General features: G+C 47.6%; 1 protein-coding gene across 4 annotated transcripts in view; it reads right to left on the bottom strand.

Moving 5' to 3' along the window:
• KANSL3 (KAT8 regulatory NSL complex subunit 3) overlaps nt 1–23,650 on the bottom strand; it is a 1,222,374-nt gene that overhangs the window by 1,094,642 nt on the left and 104,082 nt on the right. The gene's annotated exons all lie outside the window — the stretch shown is intronic.

Genomic DNA, 23,650 nt, shown 5'->3' with positions numbered 1-23,650 from the left:
ACTTTGGGTTGGCGGCTTTGTGGTTTATATATTTATAATGGATAATGTTTTCTAAACATATGACAATGGGGGATTTCCCTGGTTCTATCATTGAATTTACATATAATAAGTCATACTGCGAAATTTACTAATCGCTGTGGGTATTCCCTGCTGCCATACCAAAGGGTAACATGTCTGTGATTACTGAACACCTTTTGGCCCGCAAATAAACTTAAGGCTGTAACGTAAAGAGAGACGTGTGTGAATATGCGCACAAGCGCATACTACCATCAGCCTCCATTGATCTGTGGCATGCTGATTATCAAGATGACATGTTCATCTTCACCAGTACCCAGTGGGGGAGCTAAAAGCCTAAATGACCACTTAAGAAAAGCTATTAAGTTTGCTTTGCCAGTCGCAGCAGGGCTTCCTCCGCCCCCTCCTCCGCTCCATACGTGTGTTTTTCTGTTGTTTGGTGGAAGCAAGGGGTGGCATTTCAGTGGAAAGTATGTTGAAACACCCAATTCTGGCCCTGGGTGCCTGGTTTTGTTTGTGATGATAAATCTGACAATGTACGACCTTTTAAGAAAATATTTGTTAAGATTAGTTAACTCCACCTGCTATACCGCGATAACCATGATATATCGTCATTTGGCAAGAAGGTTATCGTACCGTCATAAAACTAATACCGTGACACCCCTACCTCCCACTGCTTGAGAGGTGAATCGAATGAGAATCTTATCAAACCAGCGGTCCCCGATAGTCGATACGACTTGTAGATGTCAATTGAAAAACTATTTGCTTAAGGACGGTTCAATCCTAAACCGTGGAAACGTGCTGAGACTCTTGCATCATGTTCCAAAATTGAGGAATATTAAATCTGAAGACCTCAAAATAGTACAGTTTGTAAATGAGACTCACATGGACTGGATAATATGACATCTTCATTCCAGATTGGTACGAAGTAGTCTGTTGAAATCTGCAGAAGATCTATTGTCTCTGGGATTCGAAATTACTGAAAAACCTACTTCAGAGCCACAGAGATTTGGATCACCCGGCTCTTCGCATAATGGGAATTCTAAACTGAAAATGGATAATGGAACTTCCGGGACAACAATGACCTGAGATCAATTAAAGACCCTTTACAACTCCAGCGAGTTAAGGACTTTCCAAATTACTGTGGATCGTTTGACACAGGGTAAAAGGTCGATCAAGATGGCCTAGGAATATAAACGGCAAGTAAAAATCGGACAAGAGTGGTCATGACTGGCAGGGGTCTTAGCTCAAAACTTGGAGAATAATGTTTGAGGGAAGAGAAAGGAAATCCATTATGTTTGTGTTCGTGGAATACCAGGGTCCATGAACATCTGTTCCAAATGAAGGATTGGAGTTTGAGAAATACAATGTCATTTGTCTACATGAGACTTGGCTCACTGTTCCCCCTATTTGTGATGGGTTTGAAGTTAAATGCGATCCTCCTGGGATGCCCATCTTCTGGTCTCCTTACTATGGTTAAACTGTGCAGGGGTCTGAATATAAAGGAGAGTATAAATCCGAACCCGTATGTCCAAGTGACCACTTTAACCTGGGAGCAAGCAGGGGGGCTACCAAAATGTGCTTAGTGATATTGAACATTTACTGGAACCCAGTTGTTATGAATGACAGCCCATTTGTTAACATGTTCATGACTAATTGATAAGGTATACATGAAAGATTACAATCCCCATATTATCTGTGACAACCTTAATACAAGATGTTTCGATGACCAGGATAAGATGTTGTCCCCCTCCGGTCTCGAGAAAAAGGCCCTTCTATGGATAAACGAACAAAGAGCGTGACATCCTTATGCTGAATGGACATAACCGGGGAGACATTCCAGCGAATTATACATGGGCTCGAGGTTGCCAATGCTCTTGTTTAGATAATTGTCTTGTTTCTACCAACATCCATAATTGGGTTTCGGACTTGGTGGTCACGCCAATAGGACATAGTGACCATAATCTTTTGGAGCTGAAATGGAGCTGGATGGGAACTCCAAGTCTAAAAATGGGAACTGACATCTTAGAGATAAACCAACCTGGTACTAGATTGAGAATTCGGCACGAGGAAGTTCCCGGGATGGTGGACGGCCTGAAACAGCTATCCCTGACCAAAGGAGCCTGTCTGCACTATGAAGTGATACTGTTTCAGTTCCAAGTGGAAGCTACCCTGGGTCCTCGACATGGTGTAACCCGCCTCAACTTCTATAATAAAGCCCTGGTGGAGCAAAGGAAACTCCTCCATGCTGACCTGAGAAAACTGCAACAATTGGAGATGAAAAAGATTGATTATTAAAAAAAAGGAAACCGCAATATCGCATATTGGCTGCTCTTTTTGAAGGCCATACGCCTCCAGCATAATGCAGAAGAAATGCTTAAAGCAATTGTGAAAAGGACCACTCGAGATCTTTGGGCACTCCTAAACAACAACATTTTCCAACCAGCTAGCATGCTGCCTTCAGTGTCGGAAGCTGATTGGATCAAACTTCTCCCAGCTTTTCTTCACAAGGCTATCAAAGGGGGTTGAATCCCTTTGATATAGTCCTTTAAGCTCAATATGGCATCCGGAAGATGACGAAGACCAGAAAAAATAACAAAAAAAAATATAAGGAAATAGATGTGATCCTAAATGGGAATTTGATAAAGAGCTTTTAGTGCTCTTGATCAAAAAAAATTAACGCTGCTAGGGCAGCGGGCCCAGATGGCCTCAACAATTAAATACTAAAGCAGAATGCGTTGTTGTGGGCCGATTTCTGTCTCCTACTGTTCAACTAAATTGTGGAACATAGAGAGATTCCGGAATCTTGGTAATCTGCCCTGATAATTCCAGTGTACAAAAAGGGATGTAGACATGTTCCTAGAAATTATAGGCCCATCGCCCTCTTGGACAACTTGGGGGAACTGTTTTCCTCTATTCTCCTCCAACATCTGCTGAAGTGGGTAAGAGAGGAGGGCACCTTCATCTCAAACAGAGTGGATTCGTTAAGGGAGTGGGGACTAACTTCAACATTTTTCTGACAAATAACCTAAAAAAATAAAACCTTTGAGACACAATCTAGGCCGTTTGTGGCCTTTATTGACCTCGAGCAGACCTTTCATAGTATTAGCAGAGAAAGCTCAAAGCCTGGAGTTGCCAGAGAGACCTGGTTGAGGCAATTATGGCCTTATACTCAGATACAAGTGCGAGGGTCAGACTCTCCACTCAAAGCCTATTTTCAGAGAAAATACCTACTTCTAGAGGTTTAAAGCAGGGTTGCTCTTTGGCACCCGCTTTATTTAATCTCTACCTATCTGATATTATGGAGGGTCAAGACGCTGTTCAGGCCTTTCCCCCTAGAATAAACAAACAACCTGTCCCAATGATCCTCTACGCAGATGACAGTTATCCTAGACCAGATTGGCCTCCAATGACGACTTAATGAATTGGTCAAATATTTTGAGCTGAAAGGTTTAAAGATACCCTGGAACACAAAAAAGGGACAAGATCGATGACATTCTGATGGTGTGTGGGCAAAGAGACATTGGAACAGGTAGATTCACTGCCCTGCATGGGAGTCCTGGTAAATCTAGTACCAGTGAAGAGCAATGGTTGGAGAACATTAAACTTAAATGCAAACAACTCACAAACTAGGGGATAATTCTTCATAAAAGAATTAGCAGATTTTCCTTAATCTCAGTTATCACCTTTTTCAAAAAAAAATTGTCCCTATTCTGATTTATGGAGCAGAAATTATATAAACCTGGCCCAAACAATTCTGGGAGTACATTGAAGGTTATTTCTGGAAAAGTGTTGCGTCTGCCCAATCCTTACCAAATGTAATGATTAGGTTTGAATTGGGACTCCAATCTATACGTTCACTGACCAAATGGAAGACTTTAGCACTCTATATGCTTAACTTATAGATGTAGAAACTCCTATACCATTTGATATATGGAAACATGATGCTAACCAAGAGGTAGAGGCTTGCCTAGCTACTTGGATAAGAAATTTGGACTGCTGGCTTGAAGCTCTAGACCGTCCTAAACACATTTAGTTGAGAAATCCAGACAAAGTTAAACATAAAATAATGCATCTAGACTGGATTGCTACCTTGACCCAGAGATTGACAAATAAAATAGTTCCTAATCTGGAGTTTGAAAGTAGAGGACTAAATCAACTGTCGAAATACTCGGAAAAATGTCCTGACCCATGGTATTGCAACCTCTTCCCAACGCAGAGGTTAACTATTCTACCTACTAGAGAAATGTTGGACAATAGCAGGATGTTGGGTGAGCTTGGGTCAGATTTCAGATTTTGTGCCCAGGCATCTAGGCCCGAGACTCTCAAACACTGATTGTAAAGCCCTATATAGGCTAAGGTCAAAATACATGGAAGAGATTTTTAAATAATGTAAATCTCCATCTCCAAAGGAATGGTGGCTAAAACTTCTATTAGGCAATAATAATCCAGCGATTATAGGGGCATTGAAGTTTATGAAAGAGGCTTTGGTGCTTCATAATGACAAGGTTACTAGTGAATAGAAACAAATGAAATTATAAATGTAATTTTATGGTTGGAATTTTAATTTGTTTTTTTCCCTAATTGGGTAAAGGATATGGACGGAATTGTAATTTTCTTTTCTCTTCCATGTGTTTAGAATGGAAATCTTATGAAAGGTTTGAATAAACCAAATGTAAATAAAAAAATAAAATCTATCCACCAGGTCACATTCTAGAAATACATCTGAAGAGAAATCGGCAGAAATACCCATTTGAGTATAGAGTGGTGGATAGAAGGTCAATGGGAAGTGCATAATGCAATTGATAGATCATACCAGTTAGGAACGTTTTCTCTTAGTGCAAAATTTCCTCTATATTCTATGAACCCCCAAACCTTTTGCTTTTTGCACTTTGTCCTGACTTTTTTCAGTGAAGTGAAGCCTTCCACTTCACTCCACTGGCCTTTTGCTCACTTGCTATGGTAATGGTCATCTTTTTTTGTAAAGCGCCTATACACAAGGCGCTCAATGAGGGAGTGAACAGAGGAGAAAAAAAAAAGTCATTCAGACCCCTTGAGTTTCTGAACGATAACCTGTCTGGCCAGGCAGAGTAATTGCATAAATACAATTAATAGTGTAGATAACTACAAATAGGTCTGATGACGATTCTGCAGTTTTTCCAAGAGCCTAGAGGCACCACCATGCAGTAGGGGAGACAGGGAGGGATAGGGAACAAGTTACTTACCTGTAACTGTTGTTCTCCAGCATGGGTCTGGCATCGATTCAATGCTCATGAATATTCCCCGGTCGTCAGGCTGGGAATCCTCGGAGAAAAAAAAAACACAGTTTCACTTCTGAACTGTCTTTCTCCTAACAACCAATCACTGGTCTTTGGGTCATACTGCTCCCAGCCAATGACTGCCCTCTACCTAAGCCCCTCCTCTGGCAGCCATCTTCAGATTTGGTAGCACGTAAAGTGGCAGTAGGACTAAGAAGAGCCGCAGAGGGGTATGCGGGAGGGTTCGCATTTGAATCCATGCCAGACCAATGCTGGAGACCAACAGTTAAAGGGATGGTTCGCCCAAAAATGTTTATTTCAAAAATAGATTGTGAAATGGATGCCCGCCTGTGCTGGCTTTTGCGGCACTAATGAAGGAAAAGCCAGCCAGCTGTAGTAAACAAAAGCTACCATTGGGTGGCTTTTCCTTCATTGGTGCCGGGACTCGGAGGATGCGGACCGGAGACTACAGGCAGAAAAGCTGCAGCTGCATCTCGGTAAGTGCTATATTTCTTTTTCTTTTTTTTTTTTTTTTTTTTTTAAATAAGCACTAGCTGCGTTTTTTTTCCTAAGTTTTCAGGAGCCTGGAGGGAGTCCTCTTTCCAGCCCAGAGGAGCCAGAGGAGCCTGAGAAACTTAGAAAGAAAAACCGCAGTGTTTTCAAACACAATAACTTTGTATTTATGTTTGCGGTCGCTTCAAAAACTACCGCAAACATAAATACAACGTTTTTAAAGCTGCAGTTTTATTTCTACGTTTTCCGGGCTCCTCCAGCCCGGAAACCTTAAGAAAAGAAAACACAGCTAGTGTATTTTTATTTAAAAAATAGCACTTCCCGAGATGCAGCTGCAGCTTTTCTGCCTGTAGTCTCCGGTCCCCGTCCTCCGCGTACAGCACCAATGAAGGAAAAGCCACCCAGTGGTAGCTTTTGTTTACTACAGCTGGCTGGCTTTTCCTTCATTAGTGCCGCAAAAGCCAAAGCGAGCACAGCGGCGGGCATCCATTTCACAAAATGGATGCCCCCATGTACTTTCTTTGAGCTCGATTTGCTCAAAATTGTACATAGGGACTTGGAATTTTTTTTTTTTGGGGTGAACCATCCCTTTAAAGTAACTTGTTCATTCTCCAGCAATGGGGTCTGGCATGGATTCAGATGCTCACAAATAAAAAGTACATAGCAGTACGCACATGCACAACCATGGGAGGCGGCAAGGCTCAACATTAGCATCTCTTACCTCCTCACCAGGCTCACCTTCAAGCGAACAGGTTGCGCATCACTGCTTGGCCGACTCTGGACTCCTCCCTGGAATCCCCGTTGACGCAGTAGAACTTTGTGAAGGTGTGCGTCGACCTCCACATAGCAGCCCTGCAGATATCCAGCAGAGGTACACCAGACAGGAACGCCATAGTTGCAGCGATCGCTCTGGTCGAGTGGGCTCTCGGACAGCCAGACAACGGTTGGTTTGGCAACCAGTGACAATGGGTGATGCAGCTGGAGAGACACCTGGAAATGGAAGCCTTGGATAGGGCCTTGCCATGGCTCAACAGGCCAAAGTTCACAAAAAAGTTGCAACGTCTTCCGAAAACTCTTAATGCGGTCAATGTAGTACTTAAGTGCTCTAGCCACATCCAGCGAGTGCAAAGTCCTCTCAGCCAGCGACGAAGGCATCAGGAAGAATACAGGTAACACCAAGGGCTTGTTTAGATGAAAGTCCGATGGCCCCTTGGGCATGAAGGAAGGGTGCATCCGAAGCACTACCCTCGTCTCATGGAATGTCAAGTAAGGTGGTTTACAAGAGAGGGCCTCTCCCACTCGTCGGGCGGAGGTGATGGCCACAAGAAGCGCCGTTTTCTACGACATAAATTTCAGTGGCGCTGAATGCATAAGCTCGAACGGTGGACCCATGAGCCTAGTAAGCACCACATTGAGCTCCCACGCCATGCTGGAGCCTGCACAGGCGAGAAGGAGCAAAATAGTCCTTTGACCGAACAATGCAACCAGAAGGATGATCGTCCAGGAGATCTGGTGTAGCGGGAGATAGCCGTCAGATGAAACTTGATGGAAGCATGGGCCAGTCCTGCCTTGGCCAACGACAACAAATACTGAAGCACCTGCGGAGCAGTGACTCGTAGACCGCCGATCTTCTCAGTACAGCACCAAACGGCGAACCTCTTCCACTTGTGCCCATAGCATTTGCGAGTAGATGAAGCTCTGGCCTTGTTGAGCACCTCCTTACAATCTGCTAGGAGATCGTAGCCGCCAAACTGTAGTGCTGCAGGAGCCAGGCCTTCAGGTTCAGCAATCCAGGGTCATGGTGCAGAATTGCGCCTCCTTCCCTGGCGAGAAGATCTGTGTCCAGTGACAGATCTGTGACAGATCTGTGACAGAGGGGACGCTGACATGTCTAGAAGGTCCGGGTACCATATCTGTCTCGGCCACACCGGTGTGACGACGATCATCCTGCACTGGGACTGTCTGAGTTGATCGACTAGTCGAAGAAGCAATGGAGGGAACGCATACAGAAACAGGCCGTCTCAGGGGAAAGGGAATGCACCCCACATGCTCCCCGGCTGGGGAAACCTGCTGGCGAACCTCCAACACTTGGTGTTCGTCGCTGTCGCAAACAGATCGATCTGGGGATTGCCCCATCTGCGGAACAGGTGATCCACTTGGTCCTGCTGAAGTTCCCACTCGTGGCAAAAGCGCAGCTCCCTGCTGAGAGAGTCGGCGATGGTGTTCTTCACTCCTGCTAGATGAAACAGGACGAGGAACATCCCATGGGCTAAGGACCAGTGCCAAAGGTCCTGCGCCTCTAGAGCGCGCTGGGGATCTGGTTCCTCCATGCCTCCGGATGTAGAACATCATGGTGGTGTGTCCGTGAAGACCCGTTCCACTTTGTCCTTGAGGGAAGGAAGGACTCTAGGGCCCAAAACACTGCCCGCAGCCCCAACACGCTGACGTGCAACGACTTCTCCTCCGGTAGCCACAGGCCTCTTGCATGAAGACTTCCGGAATGAGCTCCCCATCCTTCCAGGGAGGCGTCCGTCGTGACCGTCTCCTGATGAGGTGGCATCTTGAAATCCACACCTGCAGACAGATGTGCGCGCACACCCCACCACCATATCGCTCGACGGAAACTCTTGTTGAGTGTGATCTTGTCCTTGAAGCTCCCCTCCGCTTGTATCCAGCGGGCATCGAGGAACTCCTGCAGCGGACGCATCCACAGCCTGCACAGCAAAATGAGGTAAATGCATGACGACATCATGGCGAGTAGGGACTTGATGGATCTTACCCTTGCGACCTTCAGGGCCAACAGCCGTTGTACCTTGTTCACGATGGCCACGATCCTTTCCTCCGACGGAGATGCCAGGCACAACACTGTTGAGTCGGGCTCCCAGAAACAGTGTGTCCTGCGATGGAGTCAAGCAGGACTTCGCAAAGTTTATCGAGAACCCCAGGAATTGGATTGTCTTCATTGTGTAGTCGACGGCGATGTCCCTCGATGCCGACTTCAACCCGAAGGGAAGGGCCTTTAACTGGTAATGTTGGCCTTGGAACCACGAAGCATAGGTACTTGCGGTGTCCCTTGTGTATGGGGATGTGAAAATAGGCATCTTCCAAGTCCAGCGACAATAGAAAATCCCCCTCTTCCAGCTGTCCTAGCACGTGCTAAAGGGTCACCATCCAAAACTTTTGGGACTTTATGTACTTGGTCAGACCGCGGAGGTCCAAAATGGGCCTCCAATCGCCGGTCTTCTTTCCGACGAGGAAGAAATGAGCGTACACTCCGGAACCCTGGAGCTTCTTTGAGACAAGCTCGATTGCCCACTTTCATAACATGGCCCGTACCTCCAGCAGCAGCTGAGGGACGTGGTTTTCCTGACGGGCCACTGGTGGTATCCTTGGACACTTCCATTGGAGCTCTAGGGTGTGTCTATGGGTGAGAGCGTCCAGCACCCAACGATCGGTCAAGATGGTCTTCCACACGCTGACCTAGTTCGCCAGTCGGCCTTCCACCAGGGTGCACAGGTGGGGTCCGACTCCACAGCCTGTTCAAATCTTGCTGCTTCGTTGAAGGGGGCCCTGGCGATGGCGTCTGCCTCCTGACTTGGCGCGGCCCCTGTAGGTCTCCTGGGCCAATTTACGGGGGGGGGGGGCTGACAAGACACCTCCTCCGAATCCTTTAGAGGAACTTTGGGATTTACCTCCAGAAATCTGAAACGATGGCCGCCGTTGCTTAAGCGTGCCTTGGGCACGAGCCGCCTCCATGTCCGCTTTGATGGCCTGGAGAGGCTCGTCACAGTCTTTCCAAACAAATATTCCCTGCCGAAGGCATGTCCAACACCTTCGACTGAACATCCTGGTGGAAATTCGTGGCCCTCAGTCAGCCTCGCCGACAAAGGCAAACGCTGTTGCCCATTTGGCAGAATCCCGTGTTGGCAATGTCCGTGGCCACTGTAATGGTGTGGTCCAAAGCCACCCCGCCTTCCTGTAGAATCTCCAACGCCTCAGCCCGCTTGTCGTTCGGAAGGAAGTCCAGGAGGGGGGCATCTTGAACCAAAGTTCCCTGTCGCAACGTGCCACAATAGCGAGGACGTAGCGGCCTTGGTCGTTGCCGCAGATGACATCACTCTTTGCCCCATGGCATCCAACTTCTTCCCCTCACCGTCTGAGGTGGGGGGGGGGGGGAGGAGGGGTTGGAGGCCGCCAATGAGGATGAACCCGAAGACGACTTCTTGGCCGCCGCCGAGATCAGAGCCTGGAGACGGCTGGGACTGTAAACACTTGGGCGCAGAGTCCGGCACTCTGTACTTCTCATAGCGATCCTTCTTCGCCAGAGCCGAAGAAGGGTTCTTCATGCGGGACAAACCCTCGTCCCAAATGTCTTCCAATAACAGGAATCGAAAGTACGGTCTTCCTCTTCACCTCCCTGTGTGGGCAAAGGAAACCCTCCTCCTCCGGGACGAGTTGGAACAGCTCTGAGGCCCTGGAGATCATGGCGTGGACCGAGCCAATCTCGTCGGCGGTGAAGATATGGCCAGCTGATACGGGAGATCCCCCCCACCCCACCCCTCAGGCCGCCATCGTCACCGTGTCCGGCGACTTGTCATCCCTAGGTGGGGGAGAGGGAGGCAAGGGGTGAAAAGACAGAGGGGGCTGAACTCTCCTCCTCTTGGGTGGTGGTGGTGGTTCCTCCAATGGCCTCGGCGCCGCGGGTGGGGCCGCAGGCTCAAGAGGCATCCTCGTTCGGATTACTAAGCACAGGGTATGCAGAGCTGCAAGAATGTCCACTGAGATATCCCCAGGTGGCTGCTGGGGTGGAGGAGACAGGGACCGGGGCGTTTGCGGTTTAGGCTGATCCGCTCCGTCGTCACTGCCCTGTTTCTCCTAGTCGGTCTCCTTGTCATCACTCTCATCGGGAAACCCCCCCATAGGGCCTGCTCTTGACGCATCTCCCCTCCGGCAGGACCGGGAGGCTGGTGTGCTCTTCCTCTGAGGAAATGTCCGTGCCCTGAAGGACTACCATTCCCCGCCCCTCCCCCTTCTCTGGAACCATGGGAAACTGTTTCGGTGAAATGATGGCATCACCTTCTCCTGAGTCTTCGCGATGGGCTGGAAAGAGGACTCCCTCCTGGCAGGCAGGGATACCCTCAACTTAGGGGCCATGCCCTGCGAATCCGCCCCAGCGGGCTTCGCGAGTACCGCCGCCACTACTTCGATGGAAGTGTGGGTCTTTGTCTGATGCACCTAGGCCTTCGCGGTCTTAAACTTGTCCGCGGCCTTCCCCTTAGGGGGAGGGCTGTGACCCCCGCTCTCCCTTCTCCATCAGTCCGGCTTGGGCGTCTCCAAAAACTTGCCCCGACAGTCAGACTTCCTCTTTGAAGAACCGGAGCGCTGGCTCGTGGTCGACTGTGCTGGAGATGCTGAACTCGCCCTGGCCGCCGAGGAGCCCATCGAAACGGCGCTCCCGGAGGCAGTGGACTTGCGGTGCTTAGCCTTATGATGGGCCCCCGCGGGAGGGGCGTCCTCAAAAGGTCTTAGAGGACGCTACGCTTTCTTCTTCTGAGCCGGGGAGGCATGCTGCCGTAACTCATCCAGAGCCGGGGTCTTGGCCTGCAGCCACTCTGAGGCACTTGCGTCGGTCGACCCGCATGCGCTGCACCATCTCCCGACAAGCCACGCAGTCGTCCTCCACATGCGACTGGTCCGAATGCAGGCAGTAGAGGCACAGGGAATGTCCATCGTCCGAAAACACGTTCTGTCGGTTGCAGCCAGGGCAAACCTTGAAGAGAGGTGCCGAGTCCTTCTCCTCCGCCATATCCACGCGGTGTAGGCCTCAAAGAAGCTTCTGGAATCCTCCAAGAAGAAACTCGATGAGAATACGCCCTTTAGGGGCATTGAAGAATCCCTAGACGGGTGCCCGTTAATCAGAAGGTTAATCGGTGGAGCTCGAGACTCGAATGACTGAAAAAAATAGTAAAACTTAGAGAAAAAAAATTTGCAAAACGCAGTAAAAGCTCGAGAGCTATAGCACGAGGACTCCCAAAACTTGAACATGCGGTAAAAATCTGAAGATGGCTGCCAGAGGAGGGGCTTAGGTAGAGGACAGTCATTGGCTGGGGGCAGTAGGACCCAGAGACCAGTAATTGGTTGTTAGGAGAAAGACAGTTCAGAAGTGAAACAAACTGATTTTTTATTTACTGAGGATTCCCAGCCTGACGAGGGGAATATTCACAAGCATGTGAATCCATGCCAGACACCATGCTGGAAAAATCTTCAAGGCATGGTATGATCAGATTGTGCAAGTGCACAGACGTACAGGAGAGGAGAGGGGGAGGAGGAGGAGGAGAATACAGAAGCGCCCAGTTGGTCAGAAACTGGGTAAGTGCTGAGAGATGCCATTCTCAATGGGTAGTTGACCGATTGCAGTAGCAATGAGGTAAGTGCATGCCGTGAAGCAAGTGCTGGAGGGTGCTGGGGAAACTTACTAGACCTTCAGACTGTCAGTACAGGGAAACTATATTTTACTTTTTCTTTTTACATGTTACCTATTTTGGGTAACTTTTTACAATTGCACACATCTTACAATGCAGTACAATGGGATACTTTTGTATCACCCTAGACCACAATCGGAGGATTTTTTGGTTACTTTTAAATGTACCTCAAGACAAGCTGGTGGCAGCAGTTACCCTTTTACTATTTTTACTCTAGTTTATTTTAGCTCTCTTGCTTTTACCGTGTTTGACTACTAACTGGCTAGTGTCCCAACAGGGTCATGCCACAAGATCGTTTCCCTTGGTCTTTGGCCATTTTGTCTTTTAACCTTCTTCCTGCCTTCTAAAGTCAGGAAAGACATGCATTACTCACTGTAATAGCATTTCTGATGATTGTATCTGCTTAGATTCACATGCTGTGCATATGGTCCGACATCCAGCGGTAACCGCAGAGTATTGCATCTTGTCTTTCAGATACCGAAAGGGGACGTCGGCATAGGCGTTTCTAACACTATCCCTATCGTGACGTGTAGTGTACCCAAAATCCCTCATGAACGAGGTCCCTCCGATTGTATTTTTTCTGCCATAAGGGAGCCCAAGGCTATAGTGAGTGAGTACATAAAGAGAAAAGTAGTAAGACGTCTATGTTCCTTCCACCCCGAGCGGGGAGGTAGGGAGGGCGCATGTGAATCTAAGCAAAGACAATCATCAGAAATGCTATTACGGTGAGTAATGCAGGTCTTCTGATGCTTGTTAATCTGCTTAGAGTCACATGCTGTGCATAGACTAGCAAGCAGTACCCGGAGTTGTTGGTGGGTTGTGAGAAGGAACAGTAGAGAAAAGCAGTCTTAGTACTGCTTGTCCCAACTGAGAATCAGACCTAGAAAGAGTGTCTAGGGAATAGTGTTTTGTAAAGATGTGTACAGAACTCCAGGTTGCCGCTTTGCAAATGGACTCTAGGGGAGCATTTACAATGAATCCTATGGATGCCCCAGTGCCCCGAGTAGAATGTGTTGTAGGCTTGAAGGGCAGTTCTCTCTTAGCAAGAGAGAAACAGTGTGATGCATTTGACAATCCACCTTGAGATAGCCGATTTAGAGACAGGATCCCCTTCTCTACCAGCTGCCCATGAAGCGAAGAATTGTTTAGTCTTCCTCAGTGGTTTAGTTCTTTCCAGGTAGAACATGACTGCCCCGCACATCTAGTGTGTGTAGGCTTCTTTCGGCCATGCTGGTAGGGTTCTGGAAGAAGTGGGTAGTTCGATTGATTGGTTCACATGGAACTTTGAGATGAATTTAGGCTCAAACCTAGGATGTGTGTGCAGAACTACCTCATCTTTGTGAATTGTAACAAAGGGGTCTAGCACAGAGAGTGCTTATAGTTCGCTAACCCTTCTGATAGAAGCGATAGCCACTAGGAAGGCCGTTTTATAGGTCAGGTCCTTCAGACTTGCTTTATGCATAGGTTCAAAGGGAGCTTCCATGAGCCTGGTTAAAACCACATTTAGATCCCATCCAGGAGCTGGGTGAGAAATGGGTATTTTCCACCACGCCACTTTATGTTGTGATGTGGTGTAGGCTGACAGAGCAGCCAGATGAACCTTTAGGGAATTGAAGACTAACCCAGTGTCCAACAGATGGGTTAGGTATAGCACAATGTGTGTGGGTGAGCAATCGATGGGATTGAAGCCCTTGGAATTGCACCAGATAACAAAATGTTTCCATTTGCTGGCATAGCAATAACGTGTATTTGGTTTCCTAGCTTCCCTGAGTATGTCCATGCACCTCCGAGGGAGTTGTAGGTGACCAAACTATGACCTCAGGAGCCAGGCTGCTAAGTTCAGAGTTTGTGGGCATGGGTGAAGGGCCCTCCTCCCCCCCTGTCTTGAGACAACATGTTGTACGGGCAGGGTAGTTTCACTGGTGGGAAGAGGGACATTTCCATCAGGTGAGCAAACCAGGGTTGGCGGGCCCACATGGGGGCCACCAGTATCATGGTAACTGGTCTCTGGTGCACCATCTTGTTGAGAAGAGGGGTCGGGGGGAAAAGCGTAGACAAATTTCCCTGACCATGCTATCAAGAGACCCTTCACCTTGGATCGGTTCTGGGGGTTCCTGGAGGCGTAGTCTTGGCATTGGGCGTTCTCCTGAGTTGCGAACAGGTCGATCGCTGGGAATCCCCATTCTGCGAAGACGTTGGCCACAATGTCTTTGTGCAGCCGCCATTCGTATTCTTCGGGAAGAGGAAAATCTCTGCGGAGTACGTCTGCCAGAAGATTGAGTTCCCCTGGAACAGGTTGGGACAACAGAAACATCTAGTGTTTGAGAGCCCATATCCAAATGTTTTGGGACAGCTTGTATAGCCATGGAGAGTGAGTGCCCCCCCGTTTGTTTAGGTAGTACATAGCTGTAGTGCTGTCCGTTAGAATCAGCACCGTCTTCCCTTGCAGTTGCACCTGAAAGGCTTTCAAAGCCTTGAACACCGCTAAGAACTCCAGTAGGTTTTTATATGGTTGGACGCTACTTGAGGGGACCAAACTCTGTGTGCTGTCTGCTGAAGCAGAGGAGCTCCCCACCCTGTGAGAGATGTGTCTGTAGTGAGAGTGGCTTCCACTGCAGGGGTGGTGAAGGTCATTCCCTTCAAGAGGTTTTCTCTTCTCTTGACCACCACTGCAGAGAGAGAACGAGGGCTGGCGAGACAACCATTAGATCTTCCCATTGTATGCTGGCCTGACACCAATGGCTGTTGAGCCACTCTTGCATGGGACGCATGCGCAGCCGCGTATGGGGAACTAAGTATATGCAGGACGCCATCATTCCTAGCAAGCACATGGCCTTGCGCACCGTCACCTCCCGACTGGCTACATATTGAGGGATCTGAAAAAGCATGTTCTGAACCCTCTCGTTGGAGGGGAAGACGAAAGCGTCCTTTGTCCGAATTAGAGCTCCCAGAAATTATTTTATTTGACTGGGGACTAAACTGGATTTCTTTTAGTTGATTGAGAAACCCAGACTGAAGAGGAGATCGACGCATGTTTTTCGAACCCCCAAAAAACAGTATAACGAGTCCCTCGTAATGAGCCAGTCGTCAAGGTAGGAGTCTGCGCAGGTGTGCTGCTCCAACTGCCAGGACTTTGGTAAACACCCTTGGCGCCGAGGCGATGCCGAAGGGGAGCACCTTGAAATGGTAATGCCCTTGTCTGGATCATAAACCTTAGGTATTTCCTGTGCGCTGGCAACATTGAAATATGAAAGTATGCATCTTTCATGTCCACTGTTGCCATGTATTCCCCTTGTTTTAGCAATGGAATTACCTCCTGAAGTGTTACCATGCAAAACTTCTGGGGTTTTATAAACTTGTTCGCTGGGCGCAGGTCTAGAACAGGGTGCATAGTGAGATCCTTTTTGGGTACAAGGAATTACACTGAATAAATACCCTCGTTTACCTGAAGAATAGGGACGGCTTCTAAGGCGTCCTTTCCCAGCAGTGATTCCACCTCTTGATTCAGGATCTCCAGATGGTCCGGTGAAAGGCGCCGTGAGCGCGGCAGTCTGAATTGTGGAGGTCGGGCGAATTCCACGCAGTAACCGTGGGCGACCGTCTTTATGACCCACTGGTCTGAAGTTATCCCCTCCCATGCCATGAGGAAAGATAATCGCCCTCCTACTGGGGTGACATGGGAGGGGACCTGGACTTGGTCATTTCTGACCATAGGCTGTGGCTCCTTTGGGATTGAGGCCTCTACCTCTGCATTTGCTGCGTTTCTGACCCCTTGAAGGGTAGTATGCGGGGCTTCCAGATGTTTGTCCTGTGTTGAAGCTACCCGTGCTGTAGTTTTGACCAGCACGGGCTTGCCCTCGAAAGGACCGCCGAGAGTTATTACCCCTCTGGGAGGAGGGTTTCTGCGTAATTTTTTGTAGAGACTTTAGAGTCTCATGCTCCTTCTTGGCAGTTTCCAAAGCCTCATCCACCGATTTCCCAAAGAGATTAGGCTCCTCAATGGGTTTATTAATGAGGTAGGCCCGAGTTTCAGGTTTAAAACCTGATGTACGCAGCCAAGCGTGTCTTTTCAGTAGGGTCCCTTGGGCCAGGGACCTGCCCACAGTTTCTGCAGTGTCCAGAGTGTTTTTGACAACATGCTGGTTAACTTGTCTTCCCTCCATTACAATGGAGAGAAGTTTTGACTTGGCGGGTTCAGAAACCTCTAGGAGTCCTTCCTGGAGCAAGTTGCATTGGGTGTCGGCATAGCTTGCCAATAGTGTTATATTATTATCAATCCGCATAGAATATGCGGCCGCCGACATGACACGTTTGCCAAGGGCATACAGTCGCTTGGATTCCTTGTCTGGCGGTGTACCCCTGCCCTTTTCTGAGTGGTAGTCACTACCAAAGAATCTGGGATGGCATGTCCTCGGATGTATAAAGGGTCGGGAGGGGCGGAATAAGTTTTCGACTCTTGAGTTCACCGCCCGAGTTTGAGCTGGTGACACCAATGAGGGGGCCACCCTTCTCTTGATAGAATTAAGGAGGGGGATGGTCTGGCTAGATGGAGGTTTCTCCTTAAGGATATCCTCTACAAAATCCTGCTCAGGTATAGCCTCTTGAGTGGAAATTTTAAAGTATTCAGCTGCTTTTTTCAACATGAGTTGAATGGCATTTGGTCATCTACAGGAGAGGCCTGGCGAGCCGGGGTGGACGGAGGAGAATCCAGGCACAAAACACCAGTGTCCTGATCTTGCCGTGTCCATGGGTCTGGACCTTCCTGCTGGGTTTCGTCCCAGTTGTCCGTAGTATCCTGTTCTTCATAACTATGTAGGAATGAAGCTTCCTCCTCTTCATTATAAATGTCCCTATATGAGTCCATGTGGACAACGTCTTCCTGCTGAAAGGTAGAAGACTGATCTTGAATTTGGAGGTTAGGGTCTACCCGAGCCCTTTTCAGGGGAGGATGATCAGAAAAACGGATAATCTTCTCCAGCCGATCCGTACATCCTTCGAACTTCTCTGTAGTCCATTTAGTGGGCCTACGGGTGGAAGACCGGTGTTCTCCACCCTACAGCATCGAAAAGAGACTCTTAGGGTGTGGGAAAGAGGCTCTTGACTATCTGCATACTCATCGTAAGAATTGGGATCCCAATCTGTCGAAACTTTTTCCACGGCTTGACCCATAACTTTAGGCGGAACCGGGGTAAGACCCACCGCTGCAATAAATCTTTTGATGCTGCTTTCGATGGTCACCGAATCGGCGTGAGACAGAGGTTCCAATGGTTTACCGGTAGGTGTCGTACCTTCCACGGCACTAGAGGGCCTAGCGGTTGGTTTTTCCGTGCTTCGAAGTGTAAACTTTTTGGAGCAGCGCCCTTACTCGATTTAGATTGCCCAGTCGCAAGACGCTGCTGCAGATGCGGGGAAGGCTTTGGATATGAACGATCTGAGGGAACCGGCAAAGTTTTCGGCGGCCCTGTTGGCGCTTTCACCTTTTTCGACGAAGATGTCGAAAACGGTATAGGGGTTGTTTGCTTAGTGTGATGCGCTTGTATGCCCCTGTTGCCGGGTGTTGTCCCTGTAGCGAGACCAGAGTCAGGCCTTAAAGGGTCGGGGTCAGGGACAAACCTAGAAATGTCCGCCTCGAGTTCTATAACATCCGCAACTGATGTTTGGTCATCCGAAGTACCCCTGTCACTCTCAGCGGGTGTGGCGGTGGGAGAAGGGGGTTCCAAACGCGACATACCGTACACGGCGCTCCTTAAGGGTCTTAGGCCGAAGGAGTTTGCAGGCCGCACACCGCTTCCCGTCATGCTCTAGGGGGGAGACGGGCGTTACACGTCCTGTGTTCGTCCTTCCAAGGATATCTGACCCTACACTTAGGGCAGAATCTAAAAGGAGTCCTTTCCATAGCTAAAGGGAAGGATGACCAGACCGAAAGGGAAAAGAGGGGAAAGGAGAAAAGGAGGAAAGACATACCGACAATATGGCCACCCCGACCCCACTCTCCCTACTGTATGGGTCGGCTAGAGGGCCCGACCACGTGGAAAATCCAACCACCAGATTTTAGGCGCCGAAATCCACAGCCGTAGACGAATCCCCCGTAGTCTTCGTCAAAGATGTTCTTGGTGAGCAAAGTGAATTAACAGGGAATAACCGACAAGTCGGTAAGATAAACAATGTCTCTTGTAAGAGCTCCGCTATAAGGAGACCAGTTATCTGGGCGGAAAAAAATAATCTGAGGGACATCAGCGCGTGAGGGATTTTGGGTACACTACACGTCACGATAGGGATAGTGTTACGGACACGCCTATGCCGACGTCCCCTTTCGGTCCTCGAAAGACAAGATGCAATACTCTGCGGTTACCACTGGATGTCAGACCATATGCACAGCATGTGATTCTAAGCAGATTAACAAGCATCAGAAATCCTTTTAGGATCATGCATTTGCCCGGTAAAGCAGTGTTTTTTGCGGGGTAGTGCAGAGCATGTGTGTTGCAAGCCAACAAGGGGGTTGGGACTGGCTTGTCCAAATTCACAAACTAGTTTCTGTATTTCTGGAGTGTATGCATGATATATGATATGGCATTTGTAACGTGCATGTACACAAGTGTTTCAAGGACTCACTTGTCTAAGTGTAATCCTTGCTTGTTCACTGTGTGGACTCATTGTGGACCCCAGACCGCACTCACTTATCTTGAGACTTAGCCTGGACCATTTTCCATGCTACCTTGATTGGTTTGGCTGCAGCTCCCATAGTTTCCATGTTCACTATAACTAGGGTGGCCTTAGATTTGTCCACCCATGTGTATAGTAGGTTGTGCCCAATATTTTGTATTATTGTGGGGACTGTTATAATGGGGCAAAGTCAGTATAGGCTAAAGGGTGAAACACAGACTACCTCGGTCTCCTGTTTTTCTATCAAAGTGCCAGCCCCACACTCTATGACATAAATAATCATGTCATAATCACGTCATACTTAAATCACTATAAAAACAACCTGACTCAGAGTTTGCATATCAAATAAACATACATAATTTATTTTGTCACAATCATTTTCCTTTGCTTTAGCAGCAAGACGACGAGAGAGCTGGAACGCAGACTATGTGGTGGCATGATCACGAAGCAATCATGGTGGGCAGGCTGCCCCTCCAACGACACCAGAATCACCCCACAGAAGAAGCAGCAAACTGTCCGCTTACCCATAGCAGTATCAAGACGCTGGGAGTGAGAAAGCGAAGCTCCCAAGCACCTTCAGACGTTCCCCTACAATACTGAAGAGAACAGGGAGAACGGGAAGCCAGAAGGGACTTGTTACATGAATCAGATATACTCGTCCCTGTACCAGGCACAAAAGCTTGAAAACAAAGTTGATGAACTTGAAATTGATTAATGTGAGAAAGAGTCCCAGAACCCCCATAATAGGGAGAGCAATATAAGCTGTGTATCACTACCTCAGGAAGAGGGGAAAGTAACCCATTATCCAAGAAACAAAGAGTGGAATATAACAGAGAAAAACTTAATAACTTAAGGCCAGAGAAACCCTTAGGATATACAATATACAGGACAGGCCATAGCAGGAGGTGAACTATAATTACTGAGAAAGCAAAAACACCACAGGAAAATACATTCTACAAGATTACTCAGAATCCCCTAAAACAGATCAAAAGGATTCGACAATGGTCAAGGAAAGTTTGTACTAAAGAGGAGAGAAAAGGCGACAGTGCCATGAGCGAGCTAAACTGCCACTCCCTGAAAGTCCATCTTCTTCACCCCCCACACCACCCTCCCCGACTTCGCTTCCCTACCCCTCCGCTACTACCATTGCCCCCCTCCTCTCCCCCCATCCTCTCTCCTTCCCCCTCTGACCTTAAATTGGTAACAAATACCAATTTACTCACCCTTCCCTTCCCCCTTCCCTTCCCCCTACCTCAAATTCTACACCGTAACTCCCTTCACCTAACCCCTCCTCTACCCTCCCTCCACCCTCTTCCCCCCTGTAACCAGCTCCACTTATTGTTCTAATTACCTGTTCATGTTTGTAAATATGCTTCTCTCACTTTTGTACCTGTTGTAATATCTTAAAGCCCTATATAAAGTCATTAAACATAAATGAACTGAAACCGAGAACAAGAGAGACTATTCCAGAATTGCATATTAGCAAGAAGACAAATGCCATACGCAGCCATCAGGAGAAGGGAGTCATTCTATGGACCTTAGTTGATCAAAATAGTATTTGGGTCAGTTAGGATTAGTTTTATACAGCAGACTTATTCCTTTGGACATTTGCTGACAAGCACCTTAGTTAGTACAATAGGAAGGCAATACACCACAGAGAGAGAAAGTTAGGCCTTTTTCTTATTGTTTAAGAAACACATCTTGGAAATGTCCTCAAGAGTGCCTGTGTCCTTCTGACCCACCACATAGCATAGGCCTTGGCTGTTTTAGCACTGGTGAAAAGGAACAAATGGAGTAAAGTCTTTGCCTGTATCCCTTCCCTTTTTAATCAATGCATTTCCCTTGTTCCCTGAAGTTCAGGAATGTCCTGCAAGCACTGGTACATGTAAATGATGCCAAGTCACATATGTCCTAACACATGACACCACTCTCCTAACTGCACTTCACTTTAAGGGAGATGTATACAATTGTAAAAATAGGAAGAATTGCAAAAGACGAAGTCTTACTAGCCTTTTCCCATAAGAATGAGCAAAACAGGCAAGGAAAGCAAAGCAGAAGGCTTTACTAATCTCAAAAAGTCAGGACAGGATTGCAAAAAGTAAACAGACTGGGGTTCCCATAGGAATCGATGGAGGGAAAAGTAAACAAAGAAACTTTTTCCCAACTCCCCTTTTCAATGAATGTCCTTGTTCTCTGAAACCCTGGCCAAATACAAAAAGATTGGGCTAATATTTTTCTCCACATGATAAGGGATTGTATTAATTTACTAGTCACCAGACAAATAACCTATTCCATTAAAAGGGAATAAAATGACCTCATAGGGAAGACAGGCTTCCGTGAGAATGTCTGTATAGTCTATTGGAAAACACCAATTCTATACTGGAGGGCTTCAAGAGTCAAACTGTTAATCTGAGCGAAGGGAGAATGTGGTGCCAAACCTTTCCACCACATCTGGAGAAGAGATCTAGTTCTACGAAATACTGTAGAGTTGTTGGGCCAACAGGTGAAGGAGGACCAGAGACCAAATATGATGAGGCCAAGATGGATGTGGATCACCCGCGAGCCAGTGCTCCTCAATTTGTGGATGTCAGACAGATGAGGAACTAGAAGAAAAGAGCACTTGCGTTTCCCAGTGATCCCAAGATTAGGAACTAGGTTGTATATTGTTGCCATTGTTTGCTTTTGCTCGCTGCGAGATCCCTGAGGGGCTGGGGTATAGGTAGAACACTTCTAAGAGAGCTAGCTTAGAACTCTTGATTCAATTAATATTTGTGCTCGTCCTATCACTTTGCACTCAGTAGTTCTGCACATTCATTGTAAAGTATTGTGTTTCCGGGAGATCCTGCACCAAAAAAAATTATGCCCTAATGTGGCACCAAGTACACAGAGCTTGATCTTCACTCAAGAGGATCAAGCACCTTACCTCCAGAGTGTGTTTGGAGTGAAAGCCACACCTTAGGCAGCATAGGTAGAAACTATGACCCTCCCAATGAGATTTCAGGAGGGAAGACCGACTACTGAGACCCCTCAAGAAGTCCAGAGAAGAGCTTTGGTTGTCCCTTTGTGGAATCATACCTGCAAAGAACCTAATCAAGACCATGCCCAAAACTAATAGGTAGACCTTTCTATCACTTAGAGTAGATTTGTTGTTATAAAAACAGTATTACACTACAAAAAAGGCCTGAAACCAAATGTATAGATGAAAAGATGTAAACACAAAGCCAAAGAAAATGGGCTTGACTTATGAAAAAAACACAGAGCCGTTTCAGGGTGCCATCTCTGACAAAATCAGAAAAGTAACTGATCTGGCCAGCTTGATGCCAAGCGTTACTGGGCAGCATGTGCCCAACTTCATATAGAACGCTTTAAAGGGAAAGGTTCCCCCTCTGTGTCCTCTGTTGACAAAATGTTTCTCTCCTATTATTCAGTTTGGAAGTTGAGAAAAATACATTAAATATGTATTATTTCCAGGGTTTGACCTGGAAACCAGAGAATGTTATGAATCGGGAGAGTATCCCTTGCTTCAAAAATAATCTTAAGTGACTTCTACCATGGGGAGTGTGATTAATCTAGTGGAGTCATCACTGATTCCCCTTCAGGTGACCACCTCCCATGTGGCCGGGGGACAGCGTCCGCTATCTGATCTTGGGGGCGGCTATATGAGGGAGGATCACATGGGAGGAGACAACTACCAGGGAGGTGGTGACTCCATTGGATGAGAACTCTCCCCTGATGAAGACCCTACAATACCCAATGCCTAAATGTCTTGTTGTCACTTAACAGTTCGACCCTATGGTAAAAGTCGAAAAACCTTTTCACTGAATCATGCTAGTCAAGCTCCCATTTAGGACTCAACGATTCACAACTCTTACCCAACATCTTCTGGTTTGTATGCATCTTTATGCGAGACTTTATTACAACCAAGAAATCCAATAACACGTAAAATCCTATACATTCTAAGATACTAAAATGAAGGAAGAAAAAGGAGTCTATGCAGATCAATAGCAGCCCGAAGCGAAACGTGCAGGCTAGATGTTTTACTAGACCTAAAGTACGTGTGACATTTAAAAATGGCAGAGGCAATGTGGGAGAAGACCGTGCAGAAGAAATCAGTGAGTAAGACTACGTCCAAATCCTTGCAGCGGCTAGCGAATGCGAGGCACACACCGGCGTGGCGAGAAAGGAGGAGAGGCTCAGCAGACACCTGAAGGACCGACCGTGGAAGCACTGGGTTTTTGCGGCAGAGCTCCTGGAGATACGGTCATGCCAAGAAGCAGCATTCTCCGGTCCAGGCCACTGAGGGTACCAGTTGAGTGATCGCAGAGCAGCACGAACCACTGGGAGAACGTCCACACCGGATAAGAAGCAGATCCATGAGGAAGCTGAAGCAGACCCATAAGGAAGCTTCACCGCAAAGGCACGCCAATAGTCAGGGACGCTGTGAGCAACCAGTGAGTGTGGTGACCTGTGGCGTACCCACGTGCATGTAAACAAATGACTAAATGTTATGAAATTGCGAATACAGACAAACGAAAGTGGTTGAAAGCAAGAAGCAGAATATTTGAATGCTGACAAGACAAAGTGCAACCACAAACCACAAGCAAGTGCAGGTGCACAAGATGCCAATGTGGGAAAAAACTAAAGCTAGTGTTACCTGTGGCAAATAGATCAAGCACCTCAGGATATATGCAACTGTGATATAGTCAAAAGAACAGTGAA

The sequence above is a fragment of the Ambystoma mexicanum genome, chromosome 10, assembly GCF_040938575.1.
Source record: "Ambystoma mexicanum isolate Mex_15411 chromosome 10, UKY_AmexF1_1, whole genome shotgun sequence".
Classification (NCBI taxonomy): Eukaryota; Metazoa; Chordata; class Amphibia; order Caudata; family Ambystomatidae; genus Ambystoma; species Ambystoma mexicanum.
This window is presented reverse-complemented; position numbering and strand designations above follow the sequence as displayed.